Source organism: Gopherus flavomarginatus, chromosome 24 (genome assembly GCF_025201925.1).
Source record: "Gopherus flavomarginatus isolate rGopFla2 chromosome 24, rGopFla2.mat.asm, whole genome shotgun sequence".
NCBI lineage: Eukaryota > Metazoa > Chordata > Testudines > Testudinidae > Gopherus > Gopherus flavomarginatus.
The window spans coordinates 2,742,935-2,762,222 of record NC_066640.1 but is presented as its reverse complement, the minus strand read 5'-3'; the positions used below and the strand labels follow the sequence as shown (position 1 = coordinate 2,762,222).

General features: G+C 52.9%; 2 protein-coding genes across 6 annotated transcripts in view; both read right to left on the bottom strand.

The window, feature by feature from the left end:
* The window catches only part of KANK3 (KN motif and ankyrin repeat domains 3), a 47,108-nt gene extending 33,644 nt beyond the window's left edge, over window positions 1-13,464 (bottom strand). For 2 of the 4 annotated variants that reach the window (XM_050933699.1, XM_050933703.1), the window contains exons 1-2: window positions 13,397-13,440; window positions 4,377-4,518 (exon numbers count right to left, since the gene is read on the bottom strand). The gene's annotated coding sequence lies outside the window, so the exon portion shown is untranslated. Of the gene's footprint in view, window positions 1-4,376; window positions 4,519-13,396 lie in introns of all 4 variants that reach the window. The other 2 variants (XM_050933701.1, XM_050933700.1) reach the window with 2 other exon arrangements.
* LOC127040025 (potassium voltage-gated channel subfamily V member 2-like) overlaps window positions 1-19,288 on the bottom strand; it is a 346,324-nt gene that overhangs the window by 71,542 nt on the left and 255,494 nt on the right. The gene's annotated exons all lie outside the window — the stretch shown is intronic.

The window sequence follows — 19,288 nt, the reverse complement described above, 5'->3', positions numbered from 1 at the left end:
GAGGAATCAGACCGACAGAGATTCCTTAAAATAACCCCAGCAGGCTGCCTCACCGCACCGCCAGGCCACATCCACTGACCTGACTGACCGAAACAAGTGTGTGCTGCTTCTTACCCCTAGTAGCTCTGCCAAGCCAGCCCGGGGGAGTGAGCAGGGCTCTATTCCTGCCTCGGGTGACCACTCTGCCACGGGGTTACTTACAAATCCAAGCTAATAACAAATCAGCCAGCGACGGGCTTATTTATTACTTTCCACTTGGTGACCTGTGCAAACCCATCCGCACCGAAGGGATTGCACAGGAGTCACTGGGGCCTAACTTGGCTGCAGAATCTCTGTTACGGGTGATGACATGAAGGCTGGCAGGGCCCAGCTTGATGCTCAGAGGCCAGGCGGACACAGAGCTGGCTAGCAAACATTAGAGCAGCCCCCAGGCTACTCTAACTTGTGCTGGTGCCAAGCAGAGAAATATGCAGCAGTAATCATCTCCCTAAGGGGCTTCTCCATCCCCTAAGGCTCCAATCACAACATGACCCTGTATTTTTTACTGTTGTCTTCATCTGGTGTTCCCATGCTCCCTGCCCTCCAAAGGGCATGTCTGTCTGTCTGTCCAGGCATTTTTACTGCACTCCTCAGCATGGTAAGTGAGTGCTTCTGTTAGAAATCTGGCCACATATGGGCCTTTAGAGAAAGACCTGCTTTAAACCTCTTTGGGGTGATTTTCAAAAGCACCTTAGGGATTTAGGAGCACAAATGCCATTGAAAGCCAAAGAGATTTAGGAGCACAGCTTCCTTTGGTGTTTTTTGAAAGTTTCCCTCTTTCTCTAGGCTAAAAGCATCAGAGCATTCAGGGAAACCACTAACCTCCTTATACCTAGATCTTAACACTCCTTCCTCCAGCAGACCCCAGGACAGGCTGACCCTCCCGGGGGCGGGGGGGGGAGGAGGAGAGGGGTTCACACACTGAGAATAAATCAAACCAGAGGAAAAGGGACAGTGACAGACCGACAGCTATGTAGCCATCTCCTGCATCACAATTCATCACCCTGCTTCCTGAGAGAAGGGAAACAGAGGAGCAGCTCCCATCCGCCGGGAAACCTGGCTCTATCCTGTGTGGGGAGCATGCCAGGAAAAACCTTCCACACTCCATCCCAGACTTCCTGAGGAGTTCAGCCTTCAAACAAACCGTCTGGGAGACAATCCAGGGCTCAGCCAGCCATGGAGAGTGGGTTTCTCCTAGAGTCCAGTCCCATCTCACAGCACATCGCAGTCACGGGCAAGGAGTCCTGGCTTGTCAGAGGTTGGCCTGCACATTAATCCTAGCAGAGTCTGTTCTCCTCGGAGCTAGGCTCCTGATGAGCAAGGCACCCTAGCTCCCGCTGCATCACTTTACTGCTGTGATCCGGTCCCTTCCTGCCCCTGTTGCGTGGTGACATTCCCAAAGGAGATTCTGGCCAGCCGCTGTGCAGAGGTGCGAGGGGGAGGAGGATTCCTAGTCTCCTCTCCTAGCTACCCAGGGAGCTGCTAGCAGAAATGGGGCACTAGACTGGCAGAATTGCTAAGGCCTCAAGGTGCCACAGACGTGGTGAGGGCAGCCTTGACGTATTTATTCCAGCTGGTTTAAACTGATACCACTGTTACGTGTTGATCAGCCCTGGGGAGAAATTACATTGACTGGAAGATCGTGGCCCATGTCAGAGACCCACAGGATTGGGGCTACGCCCCCAGCATTGAAACAGTCTCCAGGAGGAACCCTTCAGTGTGGCAGACCCCTTGGTGCCGCTTTTCCTCCAGAGTGAGCCACACCACCCCCTCCTTAGACTGGCCCTCTGGGCCTGCAGCCCTCCTGCTTCATACCCTGAGCTCTGCTCAGCGAATCCGGCTGAGACGTGTGCACTCTGCAGGCATTGCTGCACCTCACCAAGTATTTGCAGTGACACTCACAGCACCGTCAAAACAGTCGGGATTTTCCGTTAACTGGAAGGCAGCATGGCAAGTCCTTGGCTTAGCAAAGAACTGAAGGTCCGAACAGAGACCATCCTGGTCAGCCCAGAGCCCAGCCAAGCTGCAGTGAACCCCTGCAAGCTCTGTCTGTCTGCCTATGGTGGGAGCCTCGACTCCTTCCAGCAGCCAGCTCTTATGCCCCCACCTCACCCCTCGCACTCCTTTGTTCTCAAGCGTCCCTGATGAGAGGTGGGGAGAGCCCTCTCCCTGGTGACTGCTAGGTGTCAGTGTCCTGGTGACTGGTTTTGCCATTGTCTTCATGGATTTTCCACCGATATGTGGTCGGCCTCAGCCAGTCTTTTTCCAATGGCCCATCCAGGCTCAGACAGCTGGGCCACATTCATACCCATGTCTCTTCACCTGCCCTGAGAACAAGCAGTTCTATCCCGCCCACTGGGTAACAGTACAGCACATAGGGGAAACTGAGGCATACATAGGATTCATGAAAATGTTACAGAAAATTCCCACATCCTCACAACCATGATCACTCGTCTGACTTTTTTTTGAAAATCAGAACTGCATTTGCTTTCTACAGTCTCCTGGTAGCTCCATGGTTTTCCATGACTTTTCAGTCATCAGTGGTACAGTACCATGTTTCTTAGCGCAGTCCCTCGTTGTTCTGGGATGTGAACCAAACAATCAAGATGGATCTGAATAAGTTATCATTCTCTGGAGGGTCTCCGCTTTCTCTTCACCAGTCTCTCTTTTACCAGGTCTTCATTATTTACCTCGTTGGCCAAACTTTTCAATATTTCTCTTGTTGAAGACAGGTTCTTAAAGAGCAGTTCAGCATCTCAGCCATTTTCATAGATGATAAAGTGAGGAGGGACCATTGTGATCATCTAGTCTGTCCTCCTGTATAACCTGGGCCAGAGAACTGTCCCCAGATAATACCTTTTTGAACTAGCCCAGTGGTTTCCAACCTTTTTTCATTTGCGGACCCCTAAATTTTTTCGAATGGAGGCACAACCCCTTTGGAAATCTTAGACTTAGTCTCTGGCCCCCGAGAGGTCCATGGACACGGGCTGAAAAGCACTGACGTGAAGCATCTCTGTTAGGCCTCACACTGGTTACTGTTCTTAGTTAGCTCACTGAGAGCTTGTCTAGAGTAGAAAAGTTACAAAGGTTAAACTTCATCTTTTAAAACTAATCTAGTTAAACCAGCGCAGACGCCTCATGTAGATGCACTTAAACAGGTTTAACCCATTCTTAAATTGCTTTGCCTTGCACAGGTAAATTATTGAATGAAGTTAAATCAACTGAACTGAGGGGTTAGCTGGTTTAAGCGTGTTTGCATTAGGGGTTTTCACCGGTTGATTAGATCTATTTAAAAAGGAGAGAGTGAGAATGGTCTTAGTGGCTGCAAATGTGCTAGGAAGCTGGGTGCATCTAATAACAAAACCTTGCTCTTTTCATCAGAGAATCTCAAAGCAATTTACAAACAAGTCAGTTTGTAACAGATGGAGAAACTAGGCACAAAGTGGTGAAGTCACTTGCCCAAGGTCATTCAGCTGGTCAGTGGGTCGCAAAGCTGCAAACAGAATTTCAGGTCTCGCGAGTCTCAATCCAGTGCTCTCCCCACTAGGCAGCACCACCTGCCCCTAGTTATGGGGGGTACAGTGGGGCGATCTGCCATAGCCACATCACACTGCAGAGGCAGCAGTGTTAATCCAGGCACACCGTTCTTTAGTTTGCTCCTTTCTTTGACTGGCTGACACATTCAGGAACAATCCAGAGTAAGAGGGCACACAGCTGAAACCAAAAGGGGCCAGATGTCACTGCGGCAGGATCCCAGCCCCTCTACCAGCCATTTCAGCAGGTGGGCCTGGCACCTGGGGCAGAGACCCCACCCTCTCCAGCCCTGAATCCAATGAAGCCTGTCTGCAAAGAGCAATTCCTGCCCGGGGAGAGCACAGTGATCCATGTGTTGGAGACACACAGCATCAACTGCCCCAGTCAAACATTAACCAGCACCATCCACTGACAACAGCTCTGGTAAGGTCCCTCTCCACCGCACAGCTGCCTTTTTGAGGAGCCTGGCACCTCCTCTTATTATCATCAAGCTCTATTACAGTAGTAGCCCTTGCCAATCCCTGCCCCAATGACCAAACAGTCTAGCTTACCCAGCAGGATGGGCACCAGAGTCACACCCAAGGCCAACGGCAGAGCCAGGATTAGAACCCATGTCTCCTGAGTGCCAGCCCAGTGACTCTCTCTTTGTGTCACTCAAGTGGCTCAGCCCCTCACTCCCATTGGCAACACAACTGACTTCGGTTACTCCCCAGTTAGCCCAGCAGGAGCAAGAGGCGAATCAGTGACCCTGCTTAGAGGCCTCGCTGTGTCAGCCCTTAGCACACAGGTCACTGCACGCTCACCAGCACCTCTCACCATCACACCAGGCTGGAGGGGATGCCACAGACCCGGGACTCAATGGGCTCGCCCACCTCAGACGTTCCTTCGCACCGGGGGAGTTATAGGCCAGGCTTTAAAGGGCTCAGTGCCCAGCTCTTCAGGTGCCTACACAAGAGATGAGAATTTGAAAATCTGGCTACATTCATCTCTCAGCATGAGCCCTGGACCGTTCCACTGCCCCCGCTGCGTCTGAGCAAACACCTCTGGTTAGGAAGTTTTCTGGCCTTAGCTCTCAGCACGTCTACGCTAATGCTGGGCAGGTCTGTTCTCCAGTTTCCTGCTGCTCGGGGGCTTCTCACACAACAGCGTTAAGTCACCTCCAAGCCATTCTCTGGCACTTTCCATGGACCCCACTAGAGAGGAAGTTGTGCTGTTATTTTTAAAGGCAGGGTGGAAACGGAGCCCCACAGCTCCCCCAGACACAAGCACGGGCTTTGCTCCACTCTTTCTCCTCCTCTCGGATGTTTAGATGGGGAACTACGAGGTTCGTCAGCTGCCTGAGCAGTCACTAGCTCTGGGGCTGTGCTGCCCTTCTCTGGCCTTTGGAGGGACAGTTCATGGAGCTCCCCCTGATTTTCCAATCCACCCCCCTAAGGAGTTCCAAGGGCTGGACTGTTCTTTTATAGTCTATTTGCTAGACTATAAAAATGAAAAAACTCTGTGGCCGTCTGTACAAAGCTCAGAAACCAGGGCCAGCTCCATACAGCATCACTGCAAACCCTCGCGGGCCAGGCAGCAGAGAATTCAATGCAGCCCAGCTCCCACAAACACTTCCACCGTGAGTCACATTCCCAAACCACGTACAATGGCAGGAAACGTCCAGGGAGCCAGGAGTGTGGAATGTGCAAGTGGAACAGAGCCTGGACGCAGGCTCTGCATTTCTCGCCTGGAAAGCAGCAGGTGTGTGGAGGAATCTGGGGGCTCCTGGGGCCTGATTCCAAGTCAGTCGAGTGACACTGGCACAAAGACCAGGCCCCAGGTCTCTGTTTTTATTTCTCTGAATGTTCCTTGCTGTGTTTTCAATGGCCACAAGTGAGGTCCCAATCCCCTACAGCACGCTGCACCTAAGTTATGCAGCAGGCTCCCACTTTTCCATGGGACTCCCTCTGGATTTATACAGCCCTGCAGGAACCTTCTGCAGCTGTGGCAGGAACAGAGAACTCTCTCCTCAGCCAGGGCTGGTTCTAGGCACCAGCTCCGAGCCCAGCCCCTCTGAGCTGGGCACCCCCCACAGCCCTGACCCCCAGCTCCGAGTCCAGCCCCTCTGAGCCAGACAACCCCCGACCCCATCTCTCCACAGTCCTCAGCCCAGCCCCTGTGAGTCGGGCACCCCCCAACTCAGAGCCCAGCTCCCCACTCAGCCCTGGGCAACAGCAGCACCGCCCCCAGGCAGTGACAGCCCATTGGCACCAACCATCACCATCACCCAGTAACAGCAAATGTATACATACCAGTAAAGGATTTAATGTTTTTAAATAATGTATTTGGTGTATTTTCAAATTATTACAAATTAATTTTTGAATGTATTTCACTAGTTATTTTTTGCATTTCCAAATACATGTTAATATAGTATAGTATTGCAACTTTTTTTTATGGAAGGGGTCCCCAAAATTGCTTTGCCCCAGGCCTCCTGCATTCTCTGGGCGGCCCTGCCCAGAGTGTGTGAGGAGCCGGGAAGGGAGGGAAACGGGGTCCCCTGGAGCCGAGCCCCGGCTGCGGTGGCGGTGAGAGGGGCTCCCGGAGCGTGTGAAGAAGTGAGCAGCCGGCTGGGCTTGTCGGTGCTAAGCAGGTAGCCCCGCAGCCGGAGATCCTCGCCTTCCCTCCCACTGGGGCTGGGCCAGGGCACCGTGAGGCTGGAGAGCAGCAGGTCCGGGGGGCTCTCCAGGTCCTCGGCCGCCAGCATGTTGGGGATGAGGGCGGTGAGCACGAACTGATCCACCTCGGTCACCAGCAGCGCCGCGAAGCCCACAGAGGGGGCCGTGTTCTCTGCACCGCCACGCAGCCACGCCACCACCTGGAAGTACTCCCACTCCACACTGCCCAGCAGTTCCACCCGCATGGGGACAGATTCGCAGCTGGGCCAGGGCTCGGCTGCAGTGTGCTGGTAGCAGATCCCACGTTTGGGGGGGAGCCCAGTGCTGGGGCAGCAGGGGGTGTGAGTAGGGGGGCACTGGTGGGCAAGAGGGGGAGCTCTTGTCTGGGGGAGGAGGGGGCAGCCAAAACATTTTTTGCTTGGGGCAGCAAAAAACCTAGAGCCGACCCTGTCATCAGCACATGGCAAGTCTGCAGCTGGAGAGGTTCTGTGGCCAGCTGGGGTGATGGGGGAGCAGCCCTTGCCCAAGGGACAGAAATAAATGGGGAGCCATGCTAGGACACCTTGCAGGCCCCTAGCCCAGGTGCAGACCTTCTGAGGGGGAAGCAGGGGAGAGTCCCAGGAGAAGAGCACCGGGCAGAGAAGAGGGAGTTGGAGGAGGTGAGAGCATGTGCGTGAATTGACAGGGCAGCGAGCAGCTTTGCTGCAGACACTTGAGGATAAGGAGAATCCCGTGGCCATTTGCACAGCTGCGAATCAAGCTACATGTGGAAGGCACTGACCTCAATGAGACCTTCTCCACTCCCGCTCCCCCAGCATCTGCCTTGCCTGGTCTCTAGCTCTCTGCCCTGACATAGTCTCATACTCAAGGATTCCAAAGCACTTAGAACGTCCCGTGATCGCCTGTTACTGTACATGAAGCACCGAGCCTGCCCTGAAATGCAGCCATGTTGCTATCCGAGATGGTGCTGGCTCCTAAGTGGGGGCTGCAAGGAAAAGACTGGCCATTACTCATAACGACGTGTGGTGAGATGTACCAGTCCCATCCAGGGGATGGCAGTAAAAGCCTTAACTCCAGGAGCAGAACAATGACCTAAGCAGGGATCATTCCTAGAAACTGTGAGCTGACACCTGCCCACCTCCTGCCCCACTGGTTTGTATTGGTTTCTTGCCAGGTCCAAACCTTGGCTGCACAAAGCCACCCATTGTCGTTCTCGGAGTCTCTGTTCAAATTCCTGACTGAAAAGATTTACTGTTGTCAGCTGAGGGCCAAGGCCCTGGAATACTGGCCCCTACCACACCTTCTGTCTAGAAGAAATGGACTGCAGTGCTGCCAACTCTCTCAATTTTATCATGAGTGCGGTGATATCGGGGTGAAGCCCCAGCTCCTGGAGCCAGGTGAATACGGGCAAACCTCAGCTTATATTTATGAAAAACATTTCTAGCCCTCCTGGCTGTGGAGAAAAGCTGGGCACATGACCCTGGACAGTGCAACCTAAAAGCTCAGAAAGCTAAAAAGAAAAAAATATTTAAAAATCTCATGATGTCAAACCCAATCTCTTATTGGAGGGCCTGACTCCTGGTTCTTGACCATTTGGGATCAGTCGTACTGTGATAGCTTGAACACTGCATGGAAACTTAACTCTGAATTTTCTGGCTTTCCAGCCTGCGGAGAGTCTGGCTAGGCTCTGTGTGTTTTGTGGGGGAGTCCGGAGTGTGTTATCAGATGGGGATGTGGGGCTATGTGGCTGTTTTAAAAGCTTCACATTCCTTTAAGCCACTTTCCAAAGAGGTCAGTCTGATGTCTGCTCCCCACAGCTGCAGCACAGTCTGCTCCTGGGAACCCGGGAACACTTTTCTAGGCGATTTCAAGTGGGATAAGTGACCGAGACTGTGGCTCCAGTTGATCCACATGCACTGCCAAATCATTGAGGTCATCAAGAGTGTGAGGGGGACAGTGCCCAGAGCAGCTCCAGGCTGATTTATCTTTGCAAAGCACATTTCCCTTTGAGCTGGGTCATGGAGATAAGCTCTGAAGACCCAGCGCTGAGGCTGTTCCAGAGTTAAAGGGAAACCTCTGAGCAAGCAGGCTGCTTCCTCTCCAGAGAGTGGACAGAAATCCTCCCCAAGAGCTGCCAAAGCAAGGCTGGGAACGCCAGGCCCCAGCCAGGCGAAAACAGCAGGAGAAGCTCGGAGCAGGATAGATGGGCTGGCTGCACAGCTCGCTCAGGTCTGCTTTTCAGAAGGGACGGCACCTGTAATGCCGGCTGCCATCTGGGCGCTCGGTGTCTAAGATTCGTCTCATGTGGCCTCTCCAATACTGGGAGATTTGCAACCAAAGTAGCCAGCTCTATACTATTCTCTGCAAATCTCTGGGGATGAATGGTCCTTTTGACGCTCCCAGGATACCACATCCTCCACCCAAGACGATCCTAGTGTTCTCCTGCCATCAACTTCCCCTTCCATTGGCTGTAAACATGCATCCCACTGGACCTCTTCCAGTGTGCCCTTCAAATCAAATCGCTATCCAGAAGCTCGCTCACTCGTGTCTGCACAGTTCCATGGTTAGGCAGCCCAAAGCAGTGGTCACTCTTGGGAATACTGGGCCCAAGTGTGTAAAGGTTGTTTCCGCCTGCAATTAGTTGGGGGCTTAAAAGTGAACTTCCCAGACCTGGAGGCCCATGATGTCATCTGGAAACATCTCATGTGTCCCTCACCATAGAATTCATTGTACTCCACTGGAGAGCAGTAACCACGCTGGGCAGTACCATTCTGCCCCTCATGCTGGGTACACAGCAGAAAGGTCCTTCTGTCATGCCTAGACCTAGACCTCTGACCCGAATGCCTCCCTGAGCAATTGCCTTGTTAGCTGTTGTAGCATTGGACCCGGTGCTGAAGTTGCAAGCTCATTTGTCAGTAGTTTCTTGTTCCATCTTAGAGGCTGGTTCCACATGTGGTCTTCTCCATGCATCTGACATCTCACCTCTTCTCCAGGAGCCATCAGTGAACCTGACGCACCACATATCCATCTGCAGGTGAATGCTCCCTGCCTTGTCTGACTGACAGCAGGACAGTAAGTGTGGTCTGAGATGCCCACATGTTGTCTCCAAGACAACCCAGGGATATACATCCCAGGCATCTTTGTTAAGGTTCTCAACTATTCCAAAGTTCATTCAGGAGCCAGAGCCACACCGGAAGGGGTGTAGTTGGTCTGACCCATTGAAGTCAGGACTGGAGGGAAGAAGGCAAGCTTGAATATCCTCAGTCATCTAATTCCAGGGTGGAGTAATGATTTATGGAGTTATCATCATCACAATCTAACCCTCTTCCTTCTGCAGAACAGTGGTCCTGTCTATACTAATGCAAAAAATGCATTGCTGCAAAGGGGCTGTTGGAACATCCTGAGTTTGCGACACCTGGGCCAGATCTTCAGCTGGTGTAAATGGCATGCTGATTACACCAGCTTGGATCTGGTCCAACATTTCTAGTTACTTAGTTTGATGTATGCACGTGCTCCAGTAAAACGGGACATCCATCCATTCCTCTCTCTGCAGGTTCCTGTCAATTTCTGGAATCTACATATAACAATATAGACAATGGCTTGAACCTGAATCAATCCAGCTGCAAAAGCACATTGACCATCTCCCACTGACAGAAGACTAGAGAACGGGCCTGCAGCAGGTGACCCAGGCTACTTGAGACCAACGAGGGAGTCAGGTGTCCGTGGATGAAACACTTACATTTTACAAAGAGTAAACACACACTTTCAGCCAGGATAACTCGTGATTTACATTACACGAGTCAGAATGTGCGCACACAATCTGTGCAAATCTGCATGTTTGTAAGTGTGGACACATGTATGTGCATCTGTATTCATCTGAGAACGCCTCAGTGCAGCAGGGCACACGTATAAAAGATGTGCTCACAATTCTTACTACACTGGTTCACAAATATATTTGCATGTGCGCACACTTCCTTTGTAGGCATGCAGGTATGTTTACATACCCACACTGGGTTGACACACATGCACGTTTGTGCCTCCTTGCACATGTAGTGTCTCTATGCCTGTATACACAGTATAAACTCTAAACTCAGCCATGTTTTCATTTTCCTTTTTCTTTCCCTTGGGTATGAACGGTCATCAGACTTTACAACTGTGTTAAATACCCACATAATTTAACTCTACTACCAGGAACAACTGTGCAAGTTCTAACAAGTTCCTAGGCCGCAGCTTTTCATCAGACACTGGAAAGAGTGTGCCAGGGAACCCCACAGCCACGCGTTTCCAGCAGCCCTGAATGGCATTGCTGGACCTTGTAACCAGTGCCCTGCTGCTAAATTATACTGCATACAACCAGATTTGAGTCAGAACTCACTAACCCTGGGGGGAATCAGGAGTAGCCCCATTGAGAACAGTGGAGTCCGACCGGTGTCAAACGGGGGCAAGGGGTTCAGAATCAGGCCCAATGGCTATGAATTGATACTGTGGCTGGGCTAGGAGTCTTGTGAAAGGGTGGGGCAAATTAACTACTGTTTCACGGTCTGAGACAACATGTTTGTGCTTCAGCAATAAACCTACTGCAGGCAACAATAAAAGCCCTTGTTCTCTCCCCGTATAACTGAGCACATTTCCAAAGCTCTGGGAGAACCTTAGCTAACCTCTCCTGCCTCTGTGAGAGAATCTCTCCTTTGCTCCGTTGTGCACCCTCCCCACCTGTATCCTCATTAGCACGAAGGGCTTAGCCCAATGAACTGTGCAGTCACTGACATGGGCCCCACCACTGCAATATCTGAGGCCTTGTGTATGGCATCGATGAAGGGATCCTCACAGGTACCTTTCATATAACCATCCGTACAATGCCTTGCACAGCTCCGGTGCTGTGCACGTTCTGGCTAATAACGGCATCGCTGGCACGTGTATGCACTTACGGCAGCTGGCGTATCTCCAGGGAGAGCAATTATCCTGGGAAAGCTAATCTGAGGTGGTTCAGCGGGACACAGAGGCCCGTCACGACCCACATGGCAGGACAAGGTAATCAACAGGATTGCAGCGTTAGTACAGGGGAAATGGAGGCCTGTCCACCCTGCAGAATTCAGGCTCAGCCACAACAGCGGAGGCCATTAAGCCCGTAACAACTCTCTCCTCTTTAGGGGATAAAATCAATACAGAAAAGCAGAGCAATTTGGGTGCAACCCAGATACCTTGCGGGAGCTCAAGAGATTCACTCCCAAAGTGGGTCTGGCCTGTTCCATTCCTCTGCCTCTTGGAATCCACATACGTTTCCTTAAACACAGCATTTACAGTGTAAATCAGCATAGCTCCTTTAGCTTCAATAGAGCGCCAGTGAGTTACACCCACTGAGGATATGGCCCCTAACAAGCCTGGCATTTGGGTTCACTAAGGAAAGCTCTCCCGCTTCCTGGGGTAGGCATTCACAGCAGACATTCCCTTACGCTAGGGCTGCGTCACTGTAATCTTTTTAAATGGTCTTCCAGAAAACTGGAGAAGAACAGATTCTTACCCTAACCGTCTCCACTTTGTTCCTTTTATTACTGCTTAATAACAGTGGACACAAAATCACCAGCCTCTGCAAATAATCCGTTTTCCTGGTATCATTTGCATTAGACAGACAAGAAAGGACAGAGCAGCAGGAGGCTCACACTGTAGCTGCAGGAACCTAGGCAGTTACGGGAAGCTGGGGATCAGGTCTCCTAGCCAGATTCCCACACTTACAGATTCATCGATCCTAAGCCCTGAAGAGATGACTGTGATTCTCTAGTCCGGCTGCGTGTATAGCGCAGGCCACAGAACTTCCCCCAAATAATTCCTAATACTGACTCCGAACTTTTCGAATAATGCCCACTCTTGATTTGAAAACTGTCACTGATGGAGAATCCACCACAGCCCCTGGTACATTGTTCCAGTGGTTAATTACTCTCCCCATTAAAAATGTGCAGTTTATTTCCAGTTTGACTTTGCTAGCCTCAACTTGCAGCCACTGGATCACGTCCCACCTTTCTCTGCGAAACCACTCAGAGCTGCCAAACCCCCGAGTGAGCTCCAACTGACAGGATCCTTCTCGCAGTAAACCGATAGGTGTCTAACAAAGTCACTGGCCCAGGGCAGGGAGGGCATTTCTATATGGACCATAGATAGATATGATGCCTGAGAAAGTATTTCATTGACACCCGTACTTCACGCAGGGACAGCTAGCCACTTCTGTACCAGGTACCATAGGAAAGTCAGTCACCTGAAACCTGGACAGAACCTATCTGTCTGTCTGTCCACCTTGCTGCATTTCAAAAGTGCCCATCACTGTGGTGTGAAAGCGCTAGGGACATAAACGAGCTACCTCCTGAATTGGGTGTGAGACAGGATCTCATCTCTGCCCCACTCCATACAGCCATGGCCAGGGATGGGAGCTCCCCATTAGCAGAGCTGACTGCACTTTGGGGACCACCCGCTCTGTGGAGAGCATTACTGAGCCAGTCCAAGCAAAGTGAAGGAAGGAGGAACACAGGCCCTGGAACTAGGGTGCAGGGGGAGGGCTTGGAGTAGTTTCTATTCTATAAAAGATTTACAGTTTGGTTCAATGGCTCTCACCCCCCCACCATCAAGTTGTTCCCCTGAGGGGGAACCTCCAGCCCCTGGCTCCTCTCACGAGCTGAGGTTTGGGGATGGAGCCAGGGCTCTGCCCCAGCCCCCGGCCAAGGGACGACACCACCGCAGCGCTCACCAGAGCAGCCCCCGGGAAAGCCCCTTTCACGCGTCTAAGCGAGCCAGTCAGGGCAGCCCCAAGAGGGGGCCACTGAGCCCCCCGTGTCTGAGCGCGGAGCCCGGGGGACAGGCTCCGGGCCCTCCCCTCCCGGGCCCGTCCACGCATCAGACACGGACCCACGTGGGGCACCAGCCCGCGGCGCTGCAAGGGGAGCAGAGCCCAGCGGGCAGCGCATGGGGCTGCGCCCGGCCCTGCTCCGCCTCGGGACTTTCCCCGAAGTCAGGCACCGGCGGGTCCCCGGCCTCCCGCTGCACCTGTGCAAGCGGGGCTGGGCTCGGCGCGGGGCTCGCCGGCTGCCAGAGCCGCGCCCAGCAGCCCGGGGACCCCGCAACGCAGCGCCGAGCTGCCCCGAGCCCCGGCTCTCCGCGCCGCCCAGAAAACCCCTCCTGACCTGCAGCTGCCGCCTCGCGTCCGGCCCGGTGCGCCCAGCGCAGCGCCCGCGACACTGGCTGCGGCTCGGCCGGCGCAGCAGTTCCCCCGCGCACATATGGCCAATTGCGCGCCAGGGGTGGGACCCGGACCCGAACCCGCCCGGGGGCGCTGCCTGCCCGGAATGCGCTCGGACTGGCCGCGGAGCCGGGCTCTCTCCGGGGCAGGTCCCTGCAGCCGGCTCGGCCACGCCGCCAGGGCAGAGCCGCCGCGACCCCTGCAGCGCCGGGGAGCCCACGCAAGCTACCGCCTGGCTTGGCAGCGGCGGGTGGGGGGAGGACTTTGTTCGCATTACAGCAGCGCCCAGCGCGGGGCCGGGACCCGCCGGTGCTAGGCGCTGTATGAACCAGGCCGGCCTTGCCCCAGCCAGCCAGCAGTGTAACCCTAGCGCGTCGGCTCTGGGCGCAGGGACTTTACAGCGCACTGGTCTTTGTTATTTGCATGAGGGTGACCCCCCAGGGGACCCTGTGAGATCAGGCCCTCACTGCGCCAGGCGCTGCAGGGACACAGCAGGCTTCAGGACACCACCCAATGATTCTTACTGAGGCCTTGTCTACGTTTAAGAGTGGTGCCAGCGTGGTTATGGGGGGGGGGGGTGAGGGGAAGAGACCCCCCCCCCAACATAATTGTGCTGGCAAAAGCCCAAGTGTAGCTATGAACATAAGAGCGGCCACACTGGGTCAGACCAATGGTCCACTTAACCCAGTATCCTGTCTCTGGCAGACACCAGTACCAGATTCAGGAGGAGTGCACAGAACAGGGAAGCTGGAGCACCCACCTCTGTCTTAGCCTCCCAGCTTCTGGCAGGCAGGGGTTTAGGGTTGCTCAGAGCATGGGGTTGAGTCCTGGATCATCTTGACTAATAGCCATTGATGGACCTGTCCTCCATGAACTTACCTTGTTCTCTTTTGAACCCAGTTGTACTTTTGGCTCCCTTTCATCCCTATTTAAAGATGTTCTTTTAATGGAAAGTGCCCATTCTCATCGGTGCGGGAGTCTCATTCTTGGGTCTTTTGCTTCCAGTGTGGCACATGGTAGCAGGATTCGATTAAAGAGTAGACGCTATTAGCCCATGCCTACAAATGTGGCTCCTGGAGTCACACAATGAGATCAGAATCTCAGCTTTATACTTCTAATCCTCCTCATGGATACAAAGAAAAGCCTAAACTGAGTATAATTGATACCTGCCTGAGTCTGCTGACAGCCTGAAACAATAGCTTGCAAGAGGTAGAAAGGGCCCAGTTCAGCTTAACTCTGCAACCTGCCCCTACCCTAAGGAGGTACAGGGCAACGGTATAGGGACAGAGCCACAGCTTCAGGTAGAGGCATGGGGCCCCCCAGATAGCCAGTGGGGGTATGTGGAGGACCATGGGTGGCTGCTGAAGGGCAGAACTCTTGTTTCTCAAAGACTTTTTGATCCTTTGAGTGAATTGTCATTGTTAGGATGAAGGAGCATGAAAACAGAAGTCCAAACCAAGCTGTAATGTCCTGGCCCTGTGCACTGTTTTTGCAGCAGCTCTGTACCTAAGAATGATTTTAATTAGAGAGACAGTTGAAGCCAGAACAGACTTTGCTGGCGGTGTGCTGTGCTTCTCCAAAGAACTGCATTAGTGCGGACAGAGCAGCATTACTGGACGTTTTAAAGCCTATAAATAAGCAAGACCATCTGAGATAGAGCCATCTGGTGACTCTCACTAGTATTACACTGACGAAGTTACCAGTTTTGCATCTACTCTTAAATTGCTCATTTCAAAGAAGTGAGGAAATTGGGAGGGCCAGTAATAGAAACCATCTCTCTGTGTTCTTTAGTCCTAAATTCTATTTCTCTTTAATTTTTCCTAAATGTATATTGACACAGAATGAACAGTTACAAAGGCTGATTAACATTTGATGGTCGAGTTAAACAATATGTACATTACAGAGCAGGCAGTAACTAGTATGAGCATTAATTAAGAAAATTATTTACAAAATTCCAAATGACAAGAATAGACTCATCCTATTGTCTGAGGCATACCTGCTTATGAACATACCCATTGTAAACAGAGCCCAGAGATCTGTGCATAATTAGAAGGGCTCCCACAAGGCAGGCAATGTAACCCACTGGATATGGCACTACCGTGGCAGTCAGGAGTGCTAGCTGGGACTAGTGACCTTGGGCAAAACACTTCACTGCTCTGTGCCTAAGTTTCCCCATCTGTAAAATGAGGGTAATGATACTTCCTTTGCAATCAATGGAGGTAAAGCACTGTACTAGGTTAAGCTATTGTTTAAGGTACATTTGAATTGCTGCTGTCATGCTCATGTGACAGCTGCCATCTTGGCCAACACATCATGGATGGACCCGGGAACCACCACAGCTAAAAGCACAAGCTGCTAGCGTTCCCTAGACAGTGCTCTGCCTGCTGCTCTCCTCTCTGGACAGGCACAGAGAAGCCCTGCTAACAACTCACCAGGGGTTACACTAGGTCTGCCTTTTCTCATGCTGTTGGTGACAGGATCCTGTGTGGCCACTAAGTTGTGGGTTAATCAAGGCAGATTCAGCATTAACATTGTTTGTGATACTTTGGGGAACAGTTTAATATTTGAATGAGTGAGTGGGAACTGGATATATCAGTGTGTTAAAGTACCGGAGCCAAAGGAACCTCTCCCCTGGGATCAGTGCAGCCTTTCAAAGCAAGGGGAAGGATATTTGTAGACCGGAGGCTGGTCTGGGAGGGACACTAGACATTCCTGTCTCCGGAAGGACAGTCCAGTCTCCCACTCTGCCTGCGTGGGGGAGACTCACACTTTTATCTGCATTTTCCATTGCTCCTGAACAGGGCCAGCTCTAGGCACCAGCAAACCAAGCACGTGCTGCACAATTTCAGGGGTGGCATTCCAGCCACCTTTGGCAGTTGCGCTCCTGGAGGGTTTTTTTTTTTTTTTTTTTTGCTCTTGAGGTGGCAAAAAACCTAGAGCCGGCCCTGCTCTTGACCAACAGCACAAGTCTTCTCATTTGGAGAGCTGAGGAGACACTCTAGGCTGCACTTGGCAGGGTCTTCAGGGTCAGAGGCCTCCAGAACTCTAAGGACTCTATAGAGATGTAGGCTAGACAGTTCCCAAGCAGGGGCCTGAGACCTCCAGAGAGGATCAGGACCTCCCTCTCTTTCATTATGGCTGGATGGGAGGAGGGTCCCAAAGCTCCCTTGTATTGTAACATGAGATCACAGTCTGGAAAAAGTCACAAGTGGTGCCCTGCAGCACAAATCCCCCCATCAACCCATGCCATAGACTTAGAGCTCCCAATGTTATTTCTAAACACAGGTATTTTGGTTATTTAAGAAATGGTATTTCAGTCTAACTCTTCAGGACAGTTAGTGCTGGTTGACTTTCGAACGCTGAACTGTTTTAAAATTGTCCTGGGGTAAAAGACATCTTAAGAGTGGCTCTGTAATGATGGCATCATTACTTCCATGTTTACTGATTTTCAGTAATTTGCACATAAATGCACCAGCAGCTTTGCACTCAGTCTGGGACCTGGGAGTCAAGCTGGGTTGGTTCCTTCCTTCCTGCAAAATAAATGTTCTACAGGCCAGGTTCTACCCCCACTGACACATAAAGAACATTGCGGCCTCCACTGTGTTTGCACACACTGCTGATGGGCGTTAGAAGAGCCCAGGAGAACAGGCCTGCCCAACAATCAGGGAGCTGGTACCAGTTCCCTGACAGATGACCTGGTTCTCTCAGCCAAAGGAGAGAGCCAGGCACAGCGCTGTGTTTATTCAAGGCGCACCTGGAAAGAGGTCTGATATCTTCTCTGAGTCGTTGCCTGGCAGTCGGAGCTAATGAGGGATTGTTTATGCTGCACTGCACCCGCCAGGGCCTCCAGCCTGTCAGCTCTTTGGGGACTGGGTCTCCACTGCCCGGCTCCTCGCATCCTACTGACTGTATAAAGAGTGTATAAAATGCTGTCATTCGGCTGTGGTTACGTTTCACACTCACTGCACACAGATGTGAATGGCCACACGTGTGAGGAGGGGAGAGTCGGGCCCTATGTTCTGTGCCTGCCCCCATCCCCTGGTGCGAAAGCACTGCGTATGCCTGTACACCTAAATAAATAAACCAAGCCAAGCAGCGGAGGGGGGGAGAGGAGGGCTGCTGGTCCCCTGCTGAGCTGCTCAGAGGTAAGCCCTGGGCAGGGTGTCCTCCTGCACGTTTGTGTCCGCAGGCTTGGGCCGGGGACGGATGGGACGTTTGTTTCCTGAGCTCCAGCATCCAGCCTCGAATCCCTCCCCTCAGGGGATTGTAACACCAGCTGCAGAGCAATGTAAATGACCCCCCACAGTGCCCCACACACCATCCCCCCAACTGTCCCAACCCCCACACAGTGCCCCACACACCATCCCCCCAACTGCCCCAACCCCCACACAGTGCCCCACACACCATCCCCCCAACTGTCCCAACCCCCACACAGTGCCCCACACACCATCCCCCCAACTGCCCCAACCCCCACACAGTGCCCCATACACCATTCCCCCAACTGCCCCAACCCCCACACAGTGCCCCATACACCATTCCCCCAACTGCCCCAACCCCCACACAATGCCCCATACACCATTCCCCCAACTGCCCCAACCCCCCCACACTGCCCCATACACCTTTCCCCCAACTGCCCCAACCCCCACACAGTGTCCCACACATCAACCATCCCAACTGTCCTAACCCCCACACAATGCCCCATACACCATTCCCCCAACTGCCCCAACCCCCCCACACTGCCCCATACACCTTTCCCCCAACTGCCCCAACCCCCACACAGTGCCCCATACACCATTCCCCCAACTGCCCCAACCCCCCCACACTGCCCCATACACCATTCCCCCAACTGCCCCAACCCCCCCACACTGCCCCATACACCTTTCCCCCAACTGCCCCAACCCCCACACAGTGTCCCACACATCAACCATCCCAACTGCCCCAACCCCCACACAGTGTCCCACACACAAGCCCCCCAAGTGTCCCAGCCCCCACAGTGTCCCATTCACTATCCTTCTAACTGCCCCAACCCCCCACAGTCCCCATACACCAGCCAGCCCAACTGCCCCAACCCCCACACAGTGTCCCACACACCAACCAGCCCAACTGCCCCAACCCTCACACAGTGCCCCATACACCATCCCACAACTGCCCCAACCCCCACACAGTGCCCCATACACCAGCCCCCCAACTGTCCCTACCCACCCCCCTAGTGTCTCATACACCAGCCCTAGCCCTGTACCTACCCCTCCCCCCAAAAATGCTGGCTGTGATGTTTCGATGTTTGGCTTCACCCCTGACCTCACACAAGCACCAGTGTCAGCTGGCTGAGTACATGTCACTCTCTCCCCACCAAAGCCCCAGGACGAGACACTCCCTGTCTGGACAGATACTGTACAAAGCTTAGCCTGGGCCAGCTCCTCGGCTGGCGTAACTCCAGAGGAGTCAGTGGGACGATGACAGGTGCTGTGCTTGGGCTGAGGCGTCCCATGAAGGTGGGCCAAGCCCGAGCGCAGTCTGGCCTCCTTTGTGAGGCTTTCACAGACAGAGCAGGGTGCTGAGGGAGGTCGTGGGGGCAGGGCCAGCCCTGGCAAGGGCCAGCTGGTAGGTCTGGTCTCGTCTCCATTAATAACTGGGAAAGGGAGCAAAGCAAGCAGCAAGGTAATGATGATGGGAGAACACTCGTTACCAAGTATGATCATCTTCCATGGGAGTTATGAGTCCTCAGGTGGCTAATAAGGCCAATCCTTGAACCACAAGTTCTATTACAATGAGGGCAGATGTTTTCAGGCTCAGCAGGAGGCTGATGACCATGACTGGGAACCAGTTTCTCCTTCCT